Raw genomic sequence first — 21,995 nt, 5'->3', positions numbered from 1 at the left:
CCATCTCCCAGGACCTAAAGTGGGAACGTAACATCACGGCCCTCCTGAAAAAGGCCCAGCAGAGGCTGTTCTTCCTTCGGCAGCTGAGGAAATTCAGACCGTCGAGGGATACGATGACCCAGTTCTACACAGCCACCATCGAGTCCATCATCACCCACTCCATCATCACCTGGTTCCCCGCTGCAGCTGCTAAGGATCTTGTCAAGCTGCAGCGGGTGATTCGCTCTGCAGAGAGGGTGATTGGCCGTCCCCTGCCCTCCCTAAAGTCCCTGCACGACTCCAGGGCACTGAGGAGGGCGAGGAAGATCATGGCCGACCCCTCCCACCCTGGTCACGGACTCCTCACCTTGCTCCCCTCTGGGAGAAGGATGCGGCTGCTGAAGGCCACTACAACTCGCCATAAACTGAGCTTCTTCCCCTCAGCCGCCAGGCTGCTCAATGACTCTGGCTTCCCTCCCTCTGCCCCTCCAGTGACACCAGTGACACCAGCACTCACCACCAGCAGTACATAAATACCTTGCACTAACTAATCCCAACATGCACTTTATCTATATATATATTATTATTATATATACGATCTTTGTTTACTTCCGCATTGCACTGTGTTGCATGTTGTTTGTTAGTTGATATATATGTGAAAAGAACTGAAATGCACACATGCATTGCCAAAACAAATTCCTACGTGTTTACACAATGGCAAATAAAGAAATCTGAAATCTGAAATCTGACAAAACAAAACTTTAGTTCAGCCTCGTTTTTTTTCCCTCCATCTGCTGATCCTATTCCTGCTTCCAGTCAGGGTGTTACTTTATTGATCCCCAAAGAAAAAACCTGGGCCTGCTTCTCCAGGAAGGTCAGAATTCAGCGCAGTGGAAGCAGCAGGTCAGGCAGAGTGACACAGGCTGACATCTGCTGCTCCTCTGGCTCCAGCACCAGTACAACTTTATCAATGCATTAACTGATTAAACCTCCCGTGAAAGTCAAACTATATATATTTTTTTTGTATTTTCCTTTTCCACTTAGACTCATTCATTAATTCATTTTCCATACCCGCTTAGTCCCGAGCTCAGGGTCCTGGGGCTCTGCTGGAGCCTCTCCCAGCTGTCTTAGGGCGAAGGCAGGGTGACACCCTGGACAAGTTGCCAGTTCATCGCAGGGCCACATGGAGACAAACAACCATTCACACTCACGTGCACACCTACGGACAATTTAGAATGTTCAATTGACCTCACATGCATGTTTTTGGAGTGTGGGAGGAAGCCGGAGAACCCGGAGAGAACCCACGCAGACACAGGGAGAACATGCAAACTCCACACAGAAAGGTCCCAGGCCCGGGCCCCGGAATCGAACCCACGACGTAAGTTTTACGTAAGTAAAATAAAGTAGTTTATCAAAATTAAATGATGGAAAATGACGGAGACATCAGAAGGATTTTAGCCATCGAGGGACGGATGTGGGACTTTATTTTAAATCCTTGATATCTGAGAAATAAAATCATAGTGAGTTGTGTCGGAGCTCCAGTTTTAACTGGTCGCGTTGGTTCTGATTGAATCGTCTCTTTCTTCACCTCCTCTTGTCTCTCGCTGGTGGAGACGAAACCACAAAGGGCTCTTGCACTTAGCGGGCAAGACCGGGTTCTTTTACGCCCGCAATCCAAACACATTTGAGCCCAAGCGTGTAATCCAGGACTCCAGGAGTGACCCCCCCCACCCCCCCCCCCCCCACACACACACACACACACACACACCTATTCACTCCCTCTCCTCCATCCCTCTGCTGGTGCGGAGATAATGTCTGACAGGTTTCATTCCCCCTCCCCCACCCAACCAAACCCACAAGCCTCTCCCCACATGCAGCCACATGCAACCGCATGTAGGAAGCACAGAAGCCAAAGCCTGCAGTAAACATTTCCATGATTGGCCAACGTCTCCAAGTTTGAGACTGAGTTGGTTGGTTGGATGATGATGATGATGATGATGATGAAGATGTTTTCCTGAACCTGCATGTTGCCTTTGTGTCCTGCAGATCGACTCAGTAAAACATCAACTTAGTTCTTTGATGATTCTAACCAGTGAATCGATCGTTCGCTGCTCCGCTCACATCCTGCTACGTTTAATAAATGCACGCGCTCATAATAACTCATGCGCCAAGTTTGCCGACAAAGTCCAACCCTGCCCATGCCCCGTCCCTCCATCCCCAACAACCTGGACCTCCACTGCGGGGACTGCAGACGTCGACAGATAGACCCAAACCACACGATGAGTTGACTCAGCCAAATTCCTGAAAACAAACCAGCTGCACACACACAGACACACTCGCACACTCTCTCTCTCTCGCACACACGCACACACGCACGCATGGACATTTTAGGTTCTTTGTTCACTGGTGTTTTCCAACAACGACGGGTTTGTTGTTGTTACGTCCAACTGGTGAACCCGGTTGGTCGCCAAACACATGATAACCATGAAATCCAACAAGTCTCCGTGAAAGTGAACAATTGATTTATTGTGACAAATGAACACAAGGTGGGGGAGGACGGGGCAATGTGATTGTGCCAAAATAAATGAAATCAATATAACAAAAGTAAGCCTGCCGAGCTGAACTCTAAAGAAAAGAAAACTCACTGGCAAAATATCTCCACAACAGTACAAGTGTGGCACAACCAATAAACTTAGTGGGATAGCAATTAATCACCTACGTGTGTGCAAAAATGTACAGGGTACCCCAACTTACCTAGTCCGTCAAACCTCCCACCACATATCAGCCAAAAGCATGTGTCAGAGCAACAGAACAAAAGGCAAGAGAGAGCGTGAGGGCCTCCTCCATTTTATGAAATAGTCTCCGTCCTGATAGGCCAGCTGGAGAGACAGGAGGCCAATAGGAGGCATGGTCTGCAGTCACAGGTGAGTAGGAGTCCCACACCAATGCTGTGTCTCAATTCAGGGTTTGCATCCTTGAAGTGCGCATTTTGAAAGGAAGTTGCGTCAGAGCACTGCACGAAGGCTTGTCCCAATTCCCAAGGGTGCTTAGGACGCTCAAAATGCGTACTCGGAAATACGGATGCAGGATGCACCGCTAGAGTACTATCCTTCGCGTACTTGTGTATCCCACGATGCTTTGCGTGCTGCTGCAAAGCATTGTAGGATCCTGGGAAGTCAGCTGAAATTAGCGGCATGTTCTGGCAAAGACACGACATATGAATCTAAATATTGAAGTTTCACATAAAGTATCCAGTTTTTAATGTAGGATTTTACTTATTTGAGCATCCAACGGCATCGTTAGATGGCGAACCAATGGTTAGCTTGATGCTATAAAAACGTCACTTCCGGGGTTGGCCAGCCGGAGGGAACGGCGGTGACGAAACAAGGAAATACGGCGAAGGCTAGACCGTCCCGAGTGGTTACCGGGGAGGCGGGGTTTGGTCCGTCCTGCTAGGCTGGGTACTCGAAGAACGCTTCCTTCAGACGGAGGACACTCGGTTTGAATTGAGACACAGCACAAGTACCTGAGAGAAAAATAAAAACACAAAGGGGAGGGGGAGGAGAAACACAAAAACTCACTCCTTGCTGTTTGGCCTGTAACAGTTGTGTTTGTTGTTTGTTCTGCCACTTGCTGCCACACAGGGTCTCGTGTTAGTCCTCATCCCGATGTGTGGAAGGTCCAGCAAAGCATTGCTTTGAGTTGGTAGTGAAACTCTTATCAGACTAGACCCAACGGTTGGATTTTTATTGCATTTTATTTCCCTGTGTTTTTGCAATACTTTCACAACATTTGTGTCCTTCACAGATGTCCAGTGTACCAATAAACACATTGGGCCAGATCCACAAAGCGATTTCTCATCTTTTACACCAGAAAATCCATGCAAATAGCATCAAAAACAGTGCGTCCTATCCACAGAGTGGACGGAAGCATGAAACTGTGCTGAGGCGCAGGTAGCGGCAGGGCTGCACCAGACTCATTTGTCTCAAGTGTTTCTGGCGTCAGAGCGACTCTCTCCTCCCTGAAGAGCTGATGATAAGGTGTGTGTAAATACAAAATGTCACACACACACACACACACTTTACCATATATAAAATAAATATTTTTATTTATTTATTAAGAAAGCAAATTCACTGACACTTGAAACCTGCACTTACTCGATCAAATCAGCCACGAAACAACTACAAATCGCACTCCGGTGGTGGTAACTGTAAAATATATAACACAATGAAATATATATATAAATATACAGACGCGCTTTGACTGCCTTCCGATCATGACCGGGGTAGTAATGCCCGGAGCGCCAGAGTTATCAACCTCATATTTATATTCTAATATTACTGTCCTGTGTTCAGTTTTGTATGTGTTCCCCCGTTTATTAATCTTCATGTTGCTATTAGTACGGGGCAAACATGTTTTACTTCCCCTTTCAGAGGACGACAGAGACCACGGAAAGGTGTGTTTACTGTGTGCAGGGAAGTGGGGATGTTTGGAGGGTTCGTGTGCGACTGTTTCTTTCTTTGCGTGAGTTCAGGAGAAAGCCAATGTGCGTGTTATTTGACAACAACCAAAGTGTTCTGTCAGAAATTCAACTTCTGGCGATTGAGCGCGTCAACGTTCTTGTGGTCTCCTTTCGCATTCCTTCTGGTGTTCCCTCTTCTGGACACTGAACGCTCGTCCTGTCTCCCCGGTGTGTGCTTTGTTGCATGGCATGCATGGTATTTCCTATATGACGTCGCATTTTTGATCGGGTGCTATTTTATCTTTGGGACGTACCAGCAGTTGGTGAAGTCTTGTGGTCGGTTTTACCACTGGATGGAGGCGATGTTTCCTCATGACCCGTTGTATTGGTTCTGTGATCTCTCGGATGTACGGTATGGTTACGATGTCTTTTGGTTTTTTCGTCCACCTTTTGTCTTTTATTGTTTGCGACCTGTTGTTTTCTCTTGTCGAGTGCCCATCCAGGATATTGGCAGAGTGAAAGTGCATGCCGTATGTGCTCTTCCTCCATCCTTCTGTCTTTTTCTTCGGTTACGATGGTGGCTCATTCTAGGGCTGCACATTTAATTACATTTTAATCATGATCACGATATTGGCTGCCACGATTAAATGAAGCTGATCGTCGGCGATATTAACATTTAAAAAGCCGGCTGCCGTACTTGTCAAATTAAGCACTTTCAGTCATCCAACCACCAGGGGGCGAACGCAAGGTTAAGACTTAATTAAGCTGCCGAAATAGCAAGCAAGCAAATCCTGCAGCAGCGGCAGGAAGTTCCACAGCATAGGCGGCAGCCTCAAATGATTCAAGAGAGAGAGAGAGAGAGTGAGACGCGATGTCGGGAACAGACAGTACAGCAGCATATGGAGGTGAGGACCTAGTGCAGACATGGGTAAACCACGGCCCGCGGGCCACATCCGGCCCGCTGCGTGTCTCTGTCCGGCCCACGTGAAGCCAGTCATAACCACCCCCACAACGAAACTTTGTCGGCACGTAACTTTGCCGAGTTATGTAGCGCAATAGCGTGCTGCCTCCCCGTCAACGAAAAAAATGCCGGAACGTGAGCGCAATTTCCAACCAGCAGCACCCCCGATGAATAATCGTGATTTTAATATTGACTAAAATAATCGTGCAGCCCTAGCTAACTCGCATAGCGTTCTGACAGCTGACAGTTTGTGCACTGTGGGATGCTCCGATGTCCACAAGAGGTACTGGTCCGTGTGCGTGGGTTTTCTGTATACTGTAATCTTTATGCTTCCATCCTGTCTGTGATGAATTTTCATGTCCAAAAATGCTATTGTCCGGTTTGTTTCTTCGTGTGTAAATTGAATATTGTCGGTGGTGCCCATGCTGTTCAGGTGGTCGGTGAGCGCCGTTGGCCAGGTTATCGTCTACATATCTTCTCCAGAACGTAGGTTTGCAGTGGGCAGGTGCTGTATTGATGGCTTTTGACCCCAAAAATTGTATTTTTAAAGTGGAAATATGTGGATTTGGCTACGAAATGCAACAGGGTGACAATGTCGTCAACCACGAGGTTAGTGCGTTTTTTGATGGTCCAGTCGGCCTTCAGGCGTTCTTGTACGATGCGTAGAGTGACATCTACTGGTGTTTTAGTGAATAAAGACACTACATTGTGTGATATGAGTATTTCATCTTTTGCTACTGTGATGTTTTTGAGATCTTTTGCAAGTTCCTTTGAGAACTTGCACAATTCGCTTCTCCAGAGACCACCCAAGGCGGAGGAGGCGCGGCCAACTCGACGGGCTCTGATAGGTCCGTTCGAGTCGGCCAGCTGTTAAATGACGCGTCAGCAGCACGTCGGATGACGCTTCTGAAGGAGATTCGAGCTACAGTTGAAACTGTCAAGCAGGTAACATCTGTTTAAACTATTATCTGTCTGAACAAAAGAAAACCAAGAGTATATCTACCAACAAAGACAGAATGAACATTTTCAATCTAGAAACTGAATGATGCAAACTGCTTAAAGTGACCAACGCTGAACAGGAGTTTTGTGCGTCTATATTACACCAACTACATAAAAGTGTCGGTTGCGGGCACCTGGGGCTCTGCTTTGCTCAAATTTCTGCTGCTCATCGCCACTCGTCTCATGTGTTTGGAATTCAATGTCCCAGGTTTGAGTTCTTCAACAACAAACAAACATGTGGCTACAACTCTAATTTTTGTGCTAAATTACACCCAACCTTTCTTTTATTTTGTCATTTCTGACTAAAAGCTGGGTAACTGATTTTAAGTGAGTCCTGCTAGATGTGTCTTTGTGTGGGAACTCGTCCCTCGGGGACTTTTCCGAAGCCATGGAGAATGATGGTGGCTACAGGCAGATCTGAGGTCAGTGCCAGGCTGGAGGCTATTTCAGGAGCATTTTATCATCAGAGGCACCACTGCAGCGCCACTGCTGCTGCAGCCTGAAACATCCACAAATCAAGGGGAAACCAGTTTTTGGCGTCTGTTTATGGGAAGTGGCCAAGCGAGAGGAGGCAGTAGGACGAGGGAACGATCATCGTGTTCCTCCGGCTCTGGAACATTATCCAGGGACTTGGACCAATCAGCACGACCGGCTTTATCAAACTATGATCATCCGGAATTAGAATTAGTGTGTGTGTGTGTGTGTGTGTGTGTGTGTGTGTGTGTGTGTGTGTGTGTGTGCTTAAGAGCCTGTGAAGTGTGCATCTTTGTCACACGGCTATGTCATCTCTGTGTCTCGCCAGTGGGTGGTGCTGTTTAAAATGAGAGTTTGATCAGTACGAGATTCCTGAAGCCTGCTGACAACGTCACTGAGTGACTCCAGCCGTCGACTCAATTGAGCGAATGATCGAATCATTGGGCTGAGTGTAGAGCTGAAACAATGTCCAAACATCAAGAAGTTTCAAAACAAATACAAACTTATGATTTTTTTTTACAAAATACAGAGAGGAAGACGTTTGAGGGGGAATACGGTCGTTTGTACATTGGAATTCTTACAGTGTCATTCGGGGCAAAAGTGGTTTTGTTTAAGCTAATATGACCATTGGAAATTTTGTCTCTAAGCTCCCTTGGGCCGACAACAATAACCTCAGTTCTTCTGGTATTGAGCATCGAAAGAATTTTCCGTCATCCAAGTTTTGATGTCGCTTAAGCAAGTTTCTAATTTAGCTAACTGATGTGCTTCATGGGCTTTAAATGACAGATATAACTGTGTATCATCCGCATAACAGTGGAAACTGATGTTAATGTCATCTAATGATATCCCCAAGGGGTAACATGTAAATGTTAAAGAGGAGCGGTCCAAGAACAGACCCTTGAGGGACTCCATGACTAACCCTCTTAAGTTCTGATGAGTGATTATGGACATACACAAATTGAAAGCGGTCAGACAAACAAGAACTAAACCAATTTAAGGCTTGATCTTTAATGCCAATAATGTCCTCTAGTCTTCTAAGAAGAATGCTGTGGTCAACTGTATCAAATGCAGCACTGAGATCTAGAAGAACTGAAATAGAAAGAAGACCACTGTCAGATGCCATCAGGAGGTCATTACTCACCTTTAGCAACGCAGTCTCAGTGCTGTGATTATTCTTAAAACCTGACTGAAACACCTAATAGATTGTTGTCATGTAAATAGTCATTGAGCTGCCTGGCAATTATTTTCTCTAAAATCTTAGACAGAAATGGAATGTTTGAAATTGGCCTATGATTGGACAGGACACTTGTGTCCAGATTTGTTTTTTTGTAAGGGGTTTAATTACAGCTACCTTGGAGGATTGAGGGACAAAACCTGTGGATAACGACTAGTTCATTTTTCTAAGTATGACACTATTAAGTAATGGTGATACCTCTTTAAAAGTTTACTTGGGATCGGGTCCAACAGACTAGTGATCAATTTTCTAGCCTGGATCTGCTCTGGGTTTCTTCCTTAGTTTGTCCTGGCCACTGTCGCACTTTGCTACTTTGCTTGCTCTGGGGGCCCAGTTGGTTCTTTTTCTCTGATTGTGCAAATTGCATTGAGACATTTTTGGATGTGATTTAGCGCTGTACAAATAAAAGTAGATTGGTTGATTGATTGATTGATTGATTGATTGAAGCCAGCAGCAGCTTTTTTAAAATCACAGAATTAATTATTCATTCCAACTACTTTATCACATTTATTTTATTTTATTTTATTTTTTCTTTTGTTTACCTATTAACCTTGTTTACCATCATGACTGATATTTTGATTGATTTCACTGTCTCAAATAAATTCCTCATCCTGCTGCCAATGTGTGGAAACTTTGTGTGAGGTAACAGTTCCACACTCGACAAAAAAAACAGCTTTTAATATTCATCAGACAAATCCTGTCCAATCTGTTAAGGAATAAAATGAATGTAAAAGACTAAGAGGAGGTCAAATCAAAGTGAAGAAGAAACTGGTGAAAATATTGATGATACAAAACAATATTACTAAAAACAATAAGACATTCATTCATTCATTCATCTTCCATACCCGCTTACTCCCAAGCTCAGGGTCACGGGGGTCTGCTGGAGCCTATCCCAGCTGTCTTAGGGCGAAGGCTGGGTGACACCCTGGACAAGTCGCCAGTTCATCGCAGGGCCACAATAAGACATAGTATGAAAAAAAAAATACCACATAGCAACTATTAAAAAGTCACATTTAAACAAGATAAGAAAGTCCTGGCTGTTTTTGTTTTATTTATTTCATAATATTTCACAAAGTTTTTGCAATTTTTCTGTGTCTAACTCTGCAAATCAGGTTTTTCCTTGGAAAAAGAAAAATCCTTCTTCGACCTAAAATTTGAAATGAGAAGGTGAGAAAGTTGTTTATTGTGTGACCAAGTACTTGAGTGCAAGGAAAGTATCCAGTGTACACATGCAGGAAAAGAAACCCTGTTTGTTTGTTTTTTTGTTGTTGTAGTGTGTGTGTGTATTTTTTTATTATTATTAACTCGTGTTCAGCAACGTTCAGGATGAAAACCTGCTCACAAATTCTGCCACCACGTCCGAAGAGCTTTGATCCGTCTCGTTTAACCGGAAGATTTATGACTCTCATTCATCCAGAATTCATCTTCTGGAAATCCTGCAGGGCATTTGTGAGGAAGAGGAAGGAGGAAAAGGAAGTCCTAACGTGGCCGACACAACTTTGTGGCTTTTCAGGAAATTGTTTTCAGGAGCTTGTTCGTCCCTCAGCAACTCTTTGCCGAACATGACAAATGTTTATCTAAGAAGGAATCAAGAGATTGTGGTGAACTATGGGATTAAACAGAGAGGGATGTTTACACCAAGTCAGTATTTTATTTATTAGACGAGTTTGAGACCTTTTGGCCTCAGTCTAACAGTCTAGCTTTTGTTGCTGCGCCTCGAGGCTGAATATACTCCAACACATTCAAAACACGGGGGGATGCACGGGAGCGAAACCATTCTGTAATGTCTGTGTTTACTTTAAAGGAGTTCAGCACAAGTCCTGTGAGAGAGAAAGTGAGTGTGGGCATCGGAGCAATACAACTCAGCCATAAATATCAGGGATCAAGATTGTATAATAATAATAATAAAAAAAAAAAGCTATTCATTCCCATGTTTTTGAACAAGGCGGATAAAGGCTGGGAGAAAGTCCAGGCAGGGTCCTGATCAACAGAGACTGGACTTTGAATGTTAAAACATGACACGTGGGAAAAGTAGTTTCAGTCATGCTGAGTAGTTGTGGATTAGAAGTTCAGGCAGAAACAAAGAAAAGTGATATTTGGATTTACAAACAGCTTGATCTGTGTTTTACATGAGAATGAATGTACAGTTTTTCACCTCTACCCTGGGGCAAAGCATCAGCTGCACGACGCACGGAATCCATTCATTGACTGAAATAGATTTTTAAAAAATAAAAAATCCTTGTGGTTTTCTTGACTTCTTGACTTTCTCCTGAATTTCAGTACACCTCAATATCAGGTCCACTTAAAATTCTTATTTTTTATATACCGTAATTTCCGGACTATAAAGCGCACCTGAATATAAGCCGCAGCAGCTAAATTTAGGGGGAAAAACAAATGTGTTCATATACAAGCCGCACTGGACTATAAGCCGCAGGTGTTTCGTCAGGAAGCGGGAGCGGATCGGTTCGGTTCGGCGGCTGCGAGCCTGCGACTCTGGACTCGCACCGCGGATCCTGTTGGCGGGGTCCCGCTGGTCACCTCGGTTAATTGGTATGGAGTTGGACCAGAACTCGAAGCAGCGACGCACCGGAGCTCACAAAGACGGAGCGCATAAAGACAAGAGAACATACAGACGAGAGCGCGAGCGATCTAGCCAGATCGACTGCCTTTAACTTAAAAGCTGCATCATATGCAATTCTTGGTTTGTTTCCCACAACGAGGGTTTGTGCATGAAAACTTCCTTTGCGCAAACTGTCTTGCTCTCGTTCTGTATTTGCTTCCACTTTTGCTTTCGTTGTTTGCGCGAACTGCCTGTCTCACTCTTTGCCGAGCCCACCCAAAAATCCATAAATTGAGAAGGTCCCCTAGTGGCCGTTAGCTGTAAAAAACCATAGATTAGCCGCACCGTTGTATAAACCGCAGGGTTCAAAGCATGGGAAAAAAGTAGCGGCTTATAGTCCGGAAATTACGGTAGATGTTTGTAATTCAAATAAAAATTCAACTGAATTCAATCATAGAAAGGAATATAATAAAAAAAATCACAAATAATCAATAACTGCAGCTATTGTTTGTTTTCGGAGATATCGATCCCCAGATCCCAAGACAGCGCCGTCCATGGCTGCCTTGCCGTTATGTTTGGTGACACTGGGAGGCACCCTGGTGGCCTCCGTTGAGTCACACCGCTTCCTGGGTGTGACCGTCAGCTGGGACCTGAAGTGGCAGAGGAACTCTGTGGCGCTCCTGAAGAAGGCCCAACAGGGAATGTTTTTCCCTCTGGCAGCTAAAGGAGTTCAGGCTGCCGATCACCGCGATGGCCCAGTTTTACCGGGCCATCATTGAGTCAATCCTCACCCACTCCAGCCGTGAGCCGCTCAGTCCCTTCATGATTCCAGGGCACTGAGGAGGGTAAAGAGGATCACGGCAGGCCCCTCCCACCCTGGTCACAGCCTTTTTTCCCGTCTCCCTTCCAAAAGAAGGTCGCGGCTGCCAAAGACGACGAGGGAGCGTCACAGAGACAGTTTTTCCCCCCTCAGCTGCCAAGCTGATGAATGTCTCAGGCAACCCCCACGTCCGCACCCCCGCAGCACCTGAATATTACCTGACATATCTGCACCCACCATATCCTTTCATACACTTTGGTTTCGTTGTGGTCTTCTCTCGTTTGGTGCGTATTTGTTTATTTATTTATTTACTTGGATCTCATTTGGTGTTTATTTGTTTGATCGCACTGTACATGACAACACCAACAACAAGTTCCAATCATGTTTACATGAAAAGGTAATAAAGTGATTTGAATCCTTGAGACTTTCTCACATTTACAAATAAATTGTTTTCGTCTCTTAATCTAAGAACAAACAAATGTATCATTGTTCCTTTTGGGAAAACTTGCACTCAACTGATCAGATTTGGTCACACCAATGCAACCTGGGAACAACGATGCTTGGAAAACTGTCCCAACGCGTTTTGATTAAAAATTATGAGACCGGAAACAATTTTCTTTGTCGTACACAGAGCAGAACGCAAAATATGATGAGTGCACCAGCGATGTCACTGACAGCTGAATTGCATCTTGTCTGACGTCATTAAAAATCACGACATCGAAACAACACGTCACAATGACAAGATTTAGAAATGGAAAATCGCTTTATGTGCCTTGCAAATACAGCACAGTGTTGAAGAAACCTACCGTATTTTCCGCACTATAAGGCGCACTTAAAAGTCTTGTTTTTTTCAAAAAAAACCGACAGTGCGCCTTATAATCCGGAGCGCCTTATATATGGATTGATTCTGGTTGTGCTTGCTGACGTCGAAGCGATTTTGAGAGGTACACGGCGCTCTGTCAAAGTGTTTTACCGTAGTACGACTTAGGTAAATTACAAAGCCGCACCGCTCGCAGCATTACGGCTACTACGGTAATACATAACCCCTGTTTTACACCAGAAGCGTTTGCAGAGCGTCAGCAGAGCGTCCGTGTCGACGCAGTGAAACGCAGCCACTAAAGTCAATGAGCAGGTTTACACCAGGCGCAGAGTGTCCGCGTTTCAGAAGCGTCCCAGAAGCAGTGAAACGCGACCCGCTGGAAAAGAACGGCAGAATTTATTCTTTGACGCTTGCCGCGTCCCTCCTGCGTCAATCGTAGCAGGTGGGATCGTTCAGACAGGAAATCAATAGTGTAAAAACACGGTGGATCCGGTTGATTTTCATCATAACACACAATGTGCTGGATTTTGTATTTATATGTGCTGTACTTTACTGTGAAACATCAACGTGACGCATCGGCTTCAACGCTGTTCAGGTCGGCCGTCAAACAAAAACAGATTTCACTTTGAATCTCAAACTATGATGAACAAAATGCATCTATACTTTAAATACCTGCATTTTGTATGATGCCAGCAGTTCGCGTTATTATTTTTTTTCTTTTTTACACACATCGATACTTCGAGACACTGTCCCAACAGTGTCTGGAAGTATCGATGTTTTGTTTCATTTTTGTTTTCTTTAAAAACACGCGAAAACTACCTGGGTTGTCGCGCGATCTTGCAATCCTCGCGTGAACCGATCGAGACGCTCTGCTCGTAAAACGCGTCCTGTGTGGGAGGGTGCTGGAGCGTGAGCAGAGAGTCAACGCGGTCGCTCTATCGCGTAGATGAAGTGAGACAGTGTTCAGGAGTCCGGCGGTGCTGTAGAATCAAGCACTGATGGAACGTAATCGAACACCTTCCGAACCGTGGTAGAGAACCTCCGGTGGATTTCAACTCGCGTTGGTAACATATTTCTAGCGGTATCATTCTGTTTTTTATTTGTTACAAACAAGTTTTAGAGTTACTGTGAACGCAGTTAATAAAGTCTGACTGACTTATCTCTGATTCTTTTGTTTCGCTTAATGCGCCTTATAATGCGGTGCGCCTTATAGTGCGGAAAATACGGTAACTTTCTGACCGCTTTGCTGTTCATGTGTTTGTGCTTTAGAACTTTAATATATATAAAAGATTTCTCACTCTGAGAATTTTGTTAAGCGTTTTATTTTTATTCCACAACAATCCCCAATTTGAGGAATCAATGTCCCAAGGGTTGTTGGCGTGTGGGGTTGAGGACAGGAGGGGTGGTTGTGGCAGCAGCAGCAGCAGAATGTTTGCCTACGAAACAAATAAAAGAAAATATTAATAAAAAAAATTGATACAAAATAAAGCCAACACAAAGTCGGGGTCTTTTTTCTGGCATTTCTTGCCTGCTGTACTTCTTCACACTCACAGTATGCCAAGTACCCTCTCTTGTCCATTATTTCTTCACAAAAGAGCCACATGTCTTCTTTATTTTGAAATACAAATTTGAAAGGCACCAGGATCAATTCTGTGTCCGTTTCATTCGGCTCAAAAGAGTCATTGAACAGTTTTGTCATTTCCTGTGAAGCCTCCTCTTTTGGCGCGCCATCCATGTTTAAAATCTCAGGGATGTCCACCCTTCCTGTGAACAACTCTTTATTCGCTTGAATCCATTCTGCTGCTTGTTCACATTGCTGCAAAATTCTAAAGGATCTAAAGGAGAAAAAAAAAATCATCTTCTCATAACCTGAAAGGTCATCTTAGAAAACTTAACAACATGGATCTAGAGATCAAGCCTACCTCTTCTTCAGTTGTCTCTTGCTGACATTTATTATCCTGAGCCTAAACAATTAATATTGAGCATTTAATACAAGCAAAGTAATTCTCAAACCATTTACTGGGATTGAAAACTGAAAAGAACTTATAAAGATTGAGAAAAATAAAATGACTGCAAACTGACCTTGGTCATGTCGTCCAACTTACGCTTCAGCCGAAAAAACTGGTGGCACCTCACCTGCCAGAAGGGCTTTAGATACCTTTCTCCAATGGGCAAACCTCTTTCCATGGCTATATTAATGGGTTAAAAGGATAAAACAATTAAAATTACACATGCTGTGGAGCAATGGCCGGAGCCAGGCAACTTTAGGCAAATCCAAGATATGCAAGTCTGGCAACTAGCATGAGAATAGAAGGACAACTACACAGATGACATTAGAGTGTCAGTTGTGGAATGAATTAACGTCTGACACAAAATTTAGAAAATTTTTAAAGGGGACCTATGATGCTTTTCCACTTTTCTGAGCTTTAAAAACTGTTACAATGTTGAAGTGAGACAGTGTTCAGGAGTCCGGCGGTGCTGTAGAATCAAGCACTGATGGAACGTAATCGAACACCTTCCGAACCGTGGTAGAGAACCTCCGGTGGATTTCAACTCGCGTTGGTAACATATTTCTAGCGGTATCATTCTGTTTTTTATTTGTTACAAACAAGTTTTAGAGTTACTGTGAACGCAGTTAATAAAGTCTGACGGACTTATCTCTGATTCTTTTGTTTCGCTTAATGCGCCTTATAATGCGGTGCGCCTTATAGTGCGGAAAATACGGTACATTTTATTTTGCCACAGCTTTTCAAAATAAGAGTTGATATTTCCAGGAACTGTTCACCAATGTCAAGCCACGGTGCATTTTGTTTCCCCATCAGAATCTCAGTGTCGCACCAAGATAAAAGGCGGGAAAACGCCCTTGGGTCAATGGTGCCACGGAAACCTTTTCCTTGTCAACTCCAGTTTTGCCATTTCAAATTGTTCCAAGGGACCGCAAACATTTCTATGAAGACTCTTGCTGAAAATTGTTCACAGCAATTTCCACTTTCCAAGTCAAGATCCAGTTTCACTTCAGTGATGTGTTTGTCTGTTTGTATCAGTTTTTACTATTGCGCACGTGTGTGCGTGCGTGCGCTCACGCGTGTGTGTGTGTGTGTGTGTGTGTGTGTGTGTGTGTGTGTGTGTGTGTGTGTGTGTGTCTGGGCACATTGTTTTCTTCCTCCTTGGCTGTAGAACAAACCGGCAGGTCTAATTTTTCCGTGGAGAGTTCCTCCAGTATCGGGTGGAGCTCCGAAAACAAGCCGCCCCCATTGCTCTACATGCATCATGGGTAGAATTAATAGACAGTAACATTAGAGGAGGCAAAGAAGCATAAAGAGGAGTTATAAAAAACGAAAAAAAAAAACAAGTCAACGACTTGATGTGCCGGGATAATGGGAGAAAACCTCACCAACACAGGAAAGCTGAGTAGCTGCTGCGAGTTGTGGAGTTTGAGGCCGCTCAGACTCGTCTGGCCGCTTGTGTGTTAATCTCCAAACGCACCGAGATGTTTTCAAGCCAGCAGGCTTTGATCCTGCACCCCGACAACTCCTCATAATCGCAAAAAAAAAAAAAAAATGCCCAGAAATGAGGCACCTGAGGAGTCAGAAGCGCAAATTGCGCTCTGGTACCCTGCGCGATGTGCGCGCATCAATCACCAGAAGTTTAATTTCTGACAGAATGCTTTATTTCTGCTGCTGTCAAATAACATGCGCAACACAACGCATGTTGGCTTTCTCCCGAACTCACGCCAGGAAAGAGACAGTCGCACGCGTCTCTCCAAACCTCCCCACCGCACAGTACACACGCCTTTCCGCGGCCTCTGCCAGTGTAAGATGTTGTCCTATACTGTTATTTATTTTGCAGTAACCAGGTGTAAGTGAACTTCATTCATTCATCTTCTATACCCGCTTATTCCTATTCAGGGTCACGGGGGTCTGCTGGAGCCTATCCCAGCTGTCTTAGGGCGAAGGCAGGGTGACACCCTGGACAAGTCGCCAGTTCATCGCAGGGCCACATAGAGACAAACAACCATTCACACTCACATGCACACCTACGGACAATTTAGAACGTTCGATTGACCTCACATGCATGTTTTTGGAGTGTGGGAGGAAGCCGGAGAACCCGGAGAGAACCCACGCAGACACAGGGAGAACATGCAAACTCCACACAGAAAGGTCCCAGGTCTATGGCGTTATATTTGTGCATCTATTTTGAGCGAGTGATAATATTTTCTGAGCACACAATTTACAACATATTTTGCAAGCACAAATTGATTCTGAGCGCCTTATATGAGTTTGCATGTTATGTTTATCCCAATGTTCGCTCACAAACTCTTTCCATGGTGCTCAAGCAGCCCACTTCACTCGTTCGCTTCCCCCCTCCTCCTCTCGCTCAAAACTCTCTCTGTGCGCTCGGGTTGTCTTCTCCGCGCGCTCAACTCGCCATTGTGCCTTACGGAGCTTACGGAAATACACTCTGATTGGCTGTCTATCCACCAATAAAATCACTAGTTTACATTTACCAGAGGGGAAGAAAAACAACAACCGAAGACGCTCGCGTGAGACGGACACCGACCGGATAAAGACTTGACTCATCACAAACTTCAGTCAGTATTTTATTTTTTTATTTTTTTATTTATTAAATCACATATCTGACACACCGTTTAAAAGAAAGGCCACACAAACTACTTACATGTGGTCTGGGTGGTTGTGGCTGTTGTTCACCTGACATTATCTAAAAGTGCCCAGGACGGAGAGGAAAGTATTCGTCTGTCACACAATATCTACTGTCTTAAAATAAACTGATATATGATTTAATAAATATATAAATAAACAAATAAATAAAAAAAATAAAATACTGACCGAAGTTTGTGATGAGTCAAGTCTTTATCCGGTCGGTGTCCGTCTCACGCGAGCGTCTTTGGTTGTTGTTGGGGTTTTTTTCCTCTGGTAAATGTAAACTAGTGATTTCATTGGTGGACAGACAGCCAATCAGAGTGTATTTCCGTAAGCTCCGTAGCGCACAGAGAGAGTTTTGAGCGAGCCAGATAAACATAACATGCAAACTCATATAAGGCGCTCAGAATCGATTTGTGCTTGCAAAATACGTTTTATGCGCTCAAGATTTATAATTGTGTGCTCAGAAAACATTATCACTCGCTCAAAATAAATGCACAAATATAACGCCATACAGGGCCGGAATCGAACCCACGACCTTCTTCCTGTGAGGCGGCAGCGCTAACGACTGCGCCACCGTGCCACCCGTAAGGGAACTTGTAGCTTATAAATGTTTCACGTTCTTCATAAATAGATAAATAAATAGAAATCTTTGTGACAGTGGCGGTCCGGTCACTATGCCTCCAATTGATCATGATGATGATGAGATTATGTGTGTATATGATATTTTTCTATATACGCACAACTCTCCATCGGAGAGAGTCGCTCAGATGCCAGAAACACTTTGATGGATGAAACAGCAGCACATGGTTTTGGCCGGCAGCGTTTACGCCTGTCAAATTACGTGAGGATGTGAGGGAAAACTCTGCGTGGATCTGCCGCTGTTTCGATTGAGACATATTTGCATAGAAGGGGTGTCATTTTGTGCGAAATGACTCATTTAAATACACTGAAATGAGTCTGAGTCTTTTCACGTTTGCATCCCCTCTGTGGATAGGAAACACTGTTTTTGGTGCTATTTACACAATCGCTTTGTGGTTCTGGCCCTAAATCTTGAGATGTTAGCAAGAGGCTAAAGCTAACCTGATTGGCCCAATTTCAAAATAGACTGAACATTTGTCCCGTCGGCTTCAGAGATTTGATTCCTTTTTTTCCCCTCTGTTTTCAATATTTTTTTGTTTTGGTTTGTTTTCAAAATGTGAACACAAAATATCTCGAACCAAATCTTTGGAACTAGAACTCAGGGACTTCTAAAGCATTATTCTGGCTGGTGGCCTCAGTCTGGTTCTCGCTCAAGTAGCCCGACCTGCTGCACACACAAACATTCTTGGCAGATGCCAAAAGGCAGAAAAGATTTGGATCTTCATTAACTCTTAATGAGATGATATTTTAAAATGAACCGGATCAGGTCCAGCTCTTTGTTTCCCTGATATGAACTCTGCCACCATTTCCAGCTTGTTGTAATTTAGGCAAACGTATCAACCATTATCAAGCCACAAGTTCCACGTGTTCCAAATTAAAAGAAAAAAATTGATTTGGTTGTCAGACAAAGTGTGCAAATTGCAGTTGGATCCAAGCACTTTTGCAATAAAGTGAAACAACTCCGATGTTTAGACAACGTTCCCGCACACGAGCCGCTCCAGATTGTGTGAACGTGAGACACACCCGCCCGCTCAGCCAGTGTTTGTCCGTTTTTGTTGCTTGTAACTACGGAAACGGTTCCTTTTGGCAGGCTGACTGAAAATCCCCCCCGCCAAAAAGAAAAAAAAAAAACAACAACTCAAAAACTACGGCCATCCTACGTCTTCCTACCCGATTGTAAGCGTGACCTCGTGGACTCATTCTGCTGGCAGCACAATCCTGAGGGGTCAAGGGTCCTGGTCCTGGTCCTGGTCCTGGTCCAAATCCAGTTCCAGTCAGCTTTCACGGCAAAAAGGCAGCTCAGTCGGGTGTTGATGCCGAGGTTCACTGCAGCAGTTCTTGGAATTCTGCTGAATTTGCAGTGTCGGAGCCAAAAGCAGCACTTTTGGTCCCTGATGAGTCAGACCAACGTTCCCGTCCAGACTTCGAGGTCCGTCAGTCGTGTCCACCTGAAAGGCGGCACCTTTCACTGTCTGACTGCAGGTGTTACACAGTGGAGAGTCACTGGGATTGAAATGGTCGATTTGTGTGGTGCCAAACCCAACACAAGGCTCTAATTTGGCTTTAATCACAGACATCCAGACACAATGGAAGACCTCAAACTCTGATATTAATTTCTGCAGGTTCGACGTTCCTGCGCCTCCAGAAATATTTATGAGGTTTTTGTTAACGGCCAGTTTGATGTGTGTTAAATACGCTGCATGATATTTTCCTGGAACTTTGACTGGTGGCGTCCCGTTCCAGGTGACGCTATTCCAGACTTTAGCTAATGGCATTAGCAGCACCAGCCAGCCAAGAGCGACGCAGGCCAGCCAATTAGCTGATCAACAGTAAACTCTGCTTTGTCAAGTTGTTCCTGTTGATTTTCTGATGTGGGAATCTGACCTAAAGGGGTCGGTCCTTGTGATGACAGCAGCTGCGCAGGACATGATCAGATTTGATTTCTGGATTTTTTTTTTTTTTAAGTGATGTAACACACTATGCTACATTCCTTGTCTGACAGTGGCGATCCTGTCACTATGCCTGGCTGAATGGTTAAGCACGCATGGCTATTACCTGGGAGTCTGGGGGTTTGAAGCCCGTCTGGGCCCTCTGCGCCTTGCCACACTCGTCTCCAGGAAAACCAGTCATGAGCCTTCAATGTGTAACCGTAGGACCCGAAATTGAATGCTCATCTGCCGTCTATCCTGCTGCAAACAAGCGTCATTACATCTGCTGCTGGATTCAATTAGACTTCACGTGAACGTTCAATTCAGAACGAGAGATGCAACTCTGCCATCGTCATGACCTCCTGATTAGTTTTTACAGTGTGTACAGACCAGTCCAAATCCACAGAACTGCTGAACTGCCTCTTATATTTGTTGCCAAGTCAGTGTAAAGGTTTCTGGCAATTTGTTCCGTGAGCAGAAACATCCATCCACCTTTGTTCATATATATATATATATATATATATATATATATATATATATATATATATATATATATATATATATATATATTATATATATATGTGTGTGTATATATAAAACTAGCTGAATTTTCACATTAGAAATAGAGAATTGCCCTCAGTCTCTTCTTTGTGTGCTTTTTCTCTCTGACTCCTTTAGGAGGGTTGTTTTGAAGTTCCTTGTATGAGAAGATTTGAGGTTTTAGAGGGGTATGGTTGATCGGTGGGGGGCACCCAGATGAAGGATGGCACCAGAGGCTGGAAATCAATCTGTGTGTGTGTGTGTGTGTGTGTGTGTGTGTGTGTGTGTGTGTGCGTGTGTGTGTGTTTTTATGTTGGTCATTTAAAGCTGGTTTGTGTAAACAGGATAAACAGGAGTGTAGCATCCAAGCTAATGTGTTAGCATCACAGCCTTCATGGTGGCTCCTGGGGCGTCATGAAGGGGGGAAATGTGTGCAGTGCTATGGGGCCACCAGAGGATATTCACACAATATGTATGAACGAACATGTTTTTCCGGGCCCGGCTACACGAAGCCGGCATTTTCACTGAAACCGCACAGAACTAAACCGCACATTTTCATAAACACTCTCCAGGGAGGATGAGTTTAAAAGCGCCGCCCTGTCCAACTTCGTGTAAATGCTGAACTCGAACGTTTTTGGAAACGCTGAAGTCACATCTCTTAACCCCGCCCCCTGCCTTGCAAACTCTGAGTGGCCGTAATGGCACAGATGAGCAGTCACAACAACACCAACCATGTTGGCCAAGGGTTTTTTTTTTACTGCTACTAATGATGACTAACCTGCAGTCTTCCCATTCACCTCCACTATAACAACTCACAAACAATAGTGGACAATATCACACAGCGCTTGTGGATCAATCATGGACTGTGTGCAAAGTGAAAATAAACACGACAAAAGTGATTTGCAAACCGCATGTTTTACTTTCTATTTATTTTCCCTCTGGGTTTGGCGGACTGGGATATTGAGGCAGGAACCCCAAGTGATAAAAAATGTTCGCTAACTGTTACTGGCACGACCCCCAGTCCACCCTAACATGGACCTTTTAAGGCTTTGTGTTCTAAAGCAGAAGTTCAGCCCTGTCGTTTATCCACTTTTCTCACTGTTCTCCGTGGTGCTAATGTTCTTATCTCGCTCCTGCTTCTTTAAACACGGTGTGCTTCAGATGTTCTTCTCCTTTCTCCACCTGCCACACCCACCAGGCCTGGCATAGGAACTACATCATTTCAGTCCTCTGTCGCTTCTCTGTGGAACAGGAACATTTTTGAAGACGGCTTTGTGTGAACGCGTTTTCGAAAATTGTTGGCTTTTACAAAATGCTGTCTCCACGTAAACCCGCCCCTCAATCAGAGGGCCCAGAGTTGTTGGCCTGCTGCAGATCTCAGGGGTGAAACTTGAGCTGCCCCGTGAGGTCACAACTCTCATTCTGACACAATAGTCACATAAAAGCACAACTGTCCCACCAGCCTGGTGAATGAAAGCTATACACGAACACAAACTGTATTTAGTCACATGCTAATACATCTCGAGACACTAATTGTGTGTTCCCTGCTGTGTGTCACAGACTGAAAACCTCCTGCACTCCATCACCTATCACATCTGTAACCTTATACAGGGGATTGGGACGTGGGGGGAAGGGGGGGGGGTTGAAACGCTGATCTCTGAACCCTCCAGCGTGCTCAGACGCCATCTGACAACGTGGCGACTCTGAGCTCCGCCAAACTAAAGTAGCGAGACCCTGCGGTTGATTGAATATTCAGCAGGTTCTCTGAACACGATGGGAGCAGAGGGAGTAAAAGTCCAGCGTGCAGGATCGGCTCAGTGGCGCCACCGAGGGGGAGGAGCTCAGACCTTGGAACCTCACATCTGCTCCACAACTCTGCCTATAAACAAAAACAAACAAACATATATTCACACAT

General features: G+C 44.6%; 1 protein-coding gene across 1 annotated transcript in view; it reads left to right on the top strand.

Moving 5' to 3' along the window:
- LOC142892570 (ribonuclease inhibitor-like) overlaps positions 1–21,995 on the top strand; it is a 244,527-nt gene that overhangs the window by 136,318 nt on the left and 86,214 nt on the right. The gene's annotated exons all lie outside the window — the stretch shown is intronic.

Source organism: Nelusetta ayraudi, unplaced genomic scaffold, assembly GCF_046127955.1.
Source record: "Nelusetta ayraudi isolate G7.1 ecotype Tasmania unplaced genomic scaffold, CSIRO-AGI_Nayr_v1 ptg000037l, whole genome shotgun sequence".
NCBI classification, from domain to species: Eukaryota; Metazoa; Chordata; class Actinopteri; order Tetraodontiformes; family Monacanthidae; genus Nelusetta; species Nelusetta ayraudi.
The sequence above is the reverse complement of the archived record's forward strand: the minus strand, read 5'-3'. Positions and strand labels throughout refer to the sequence as shown.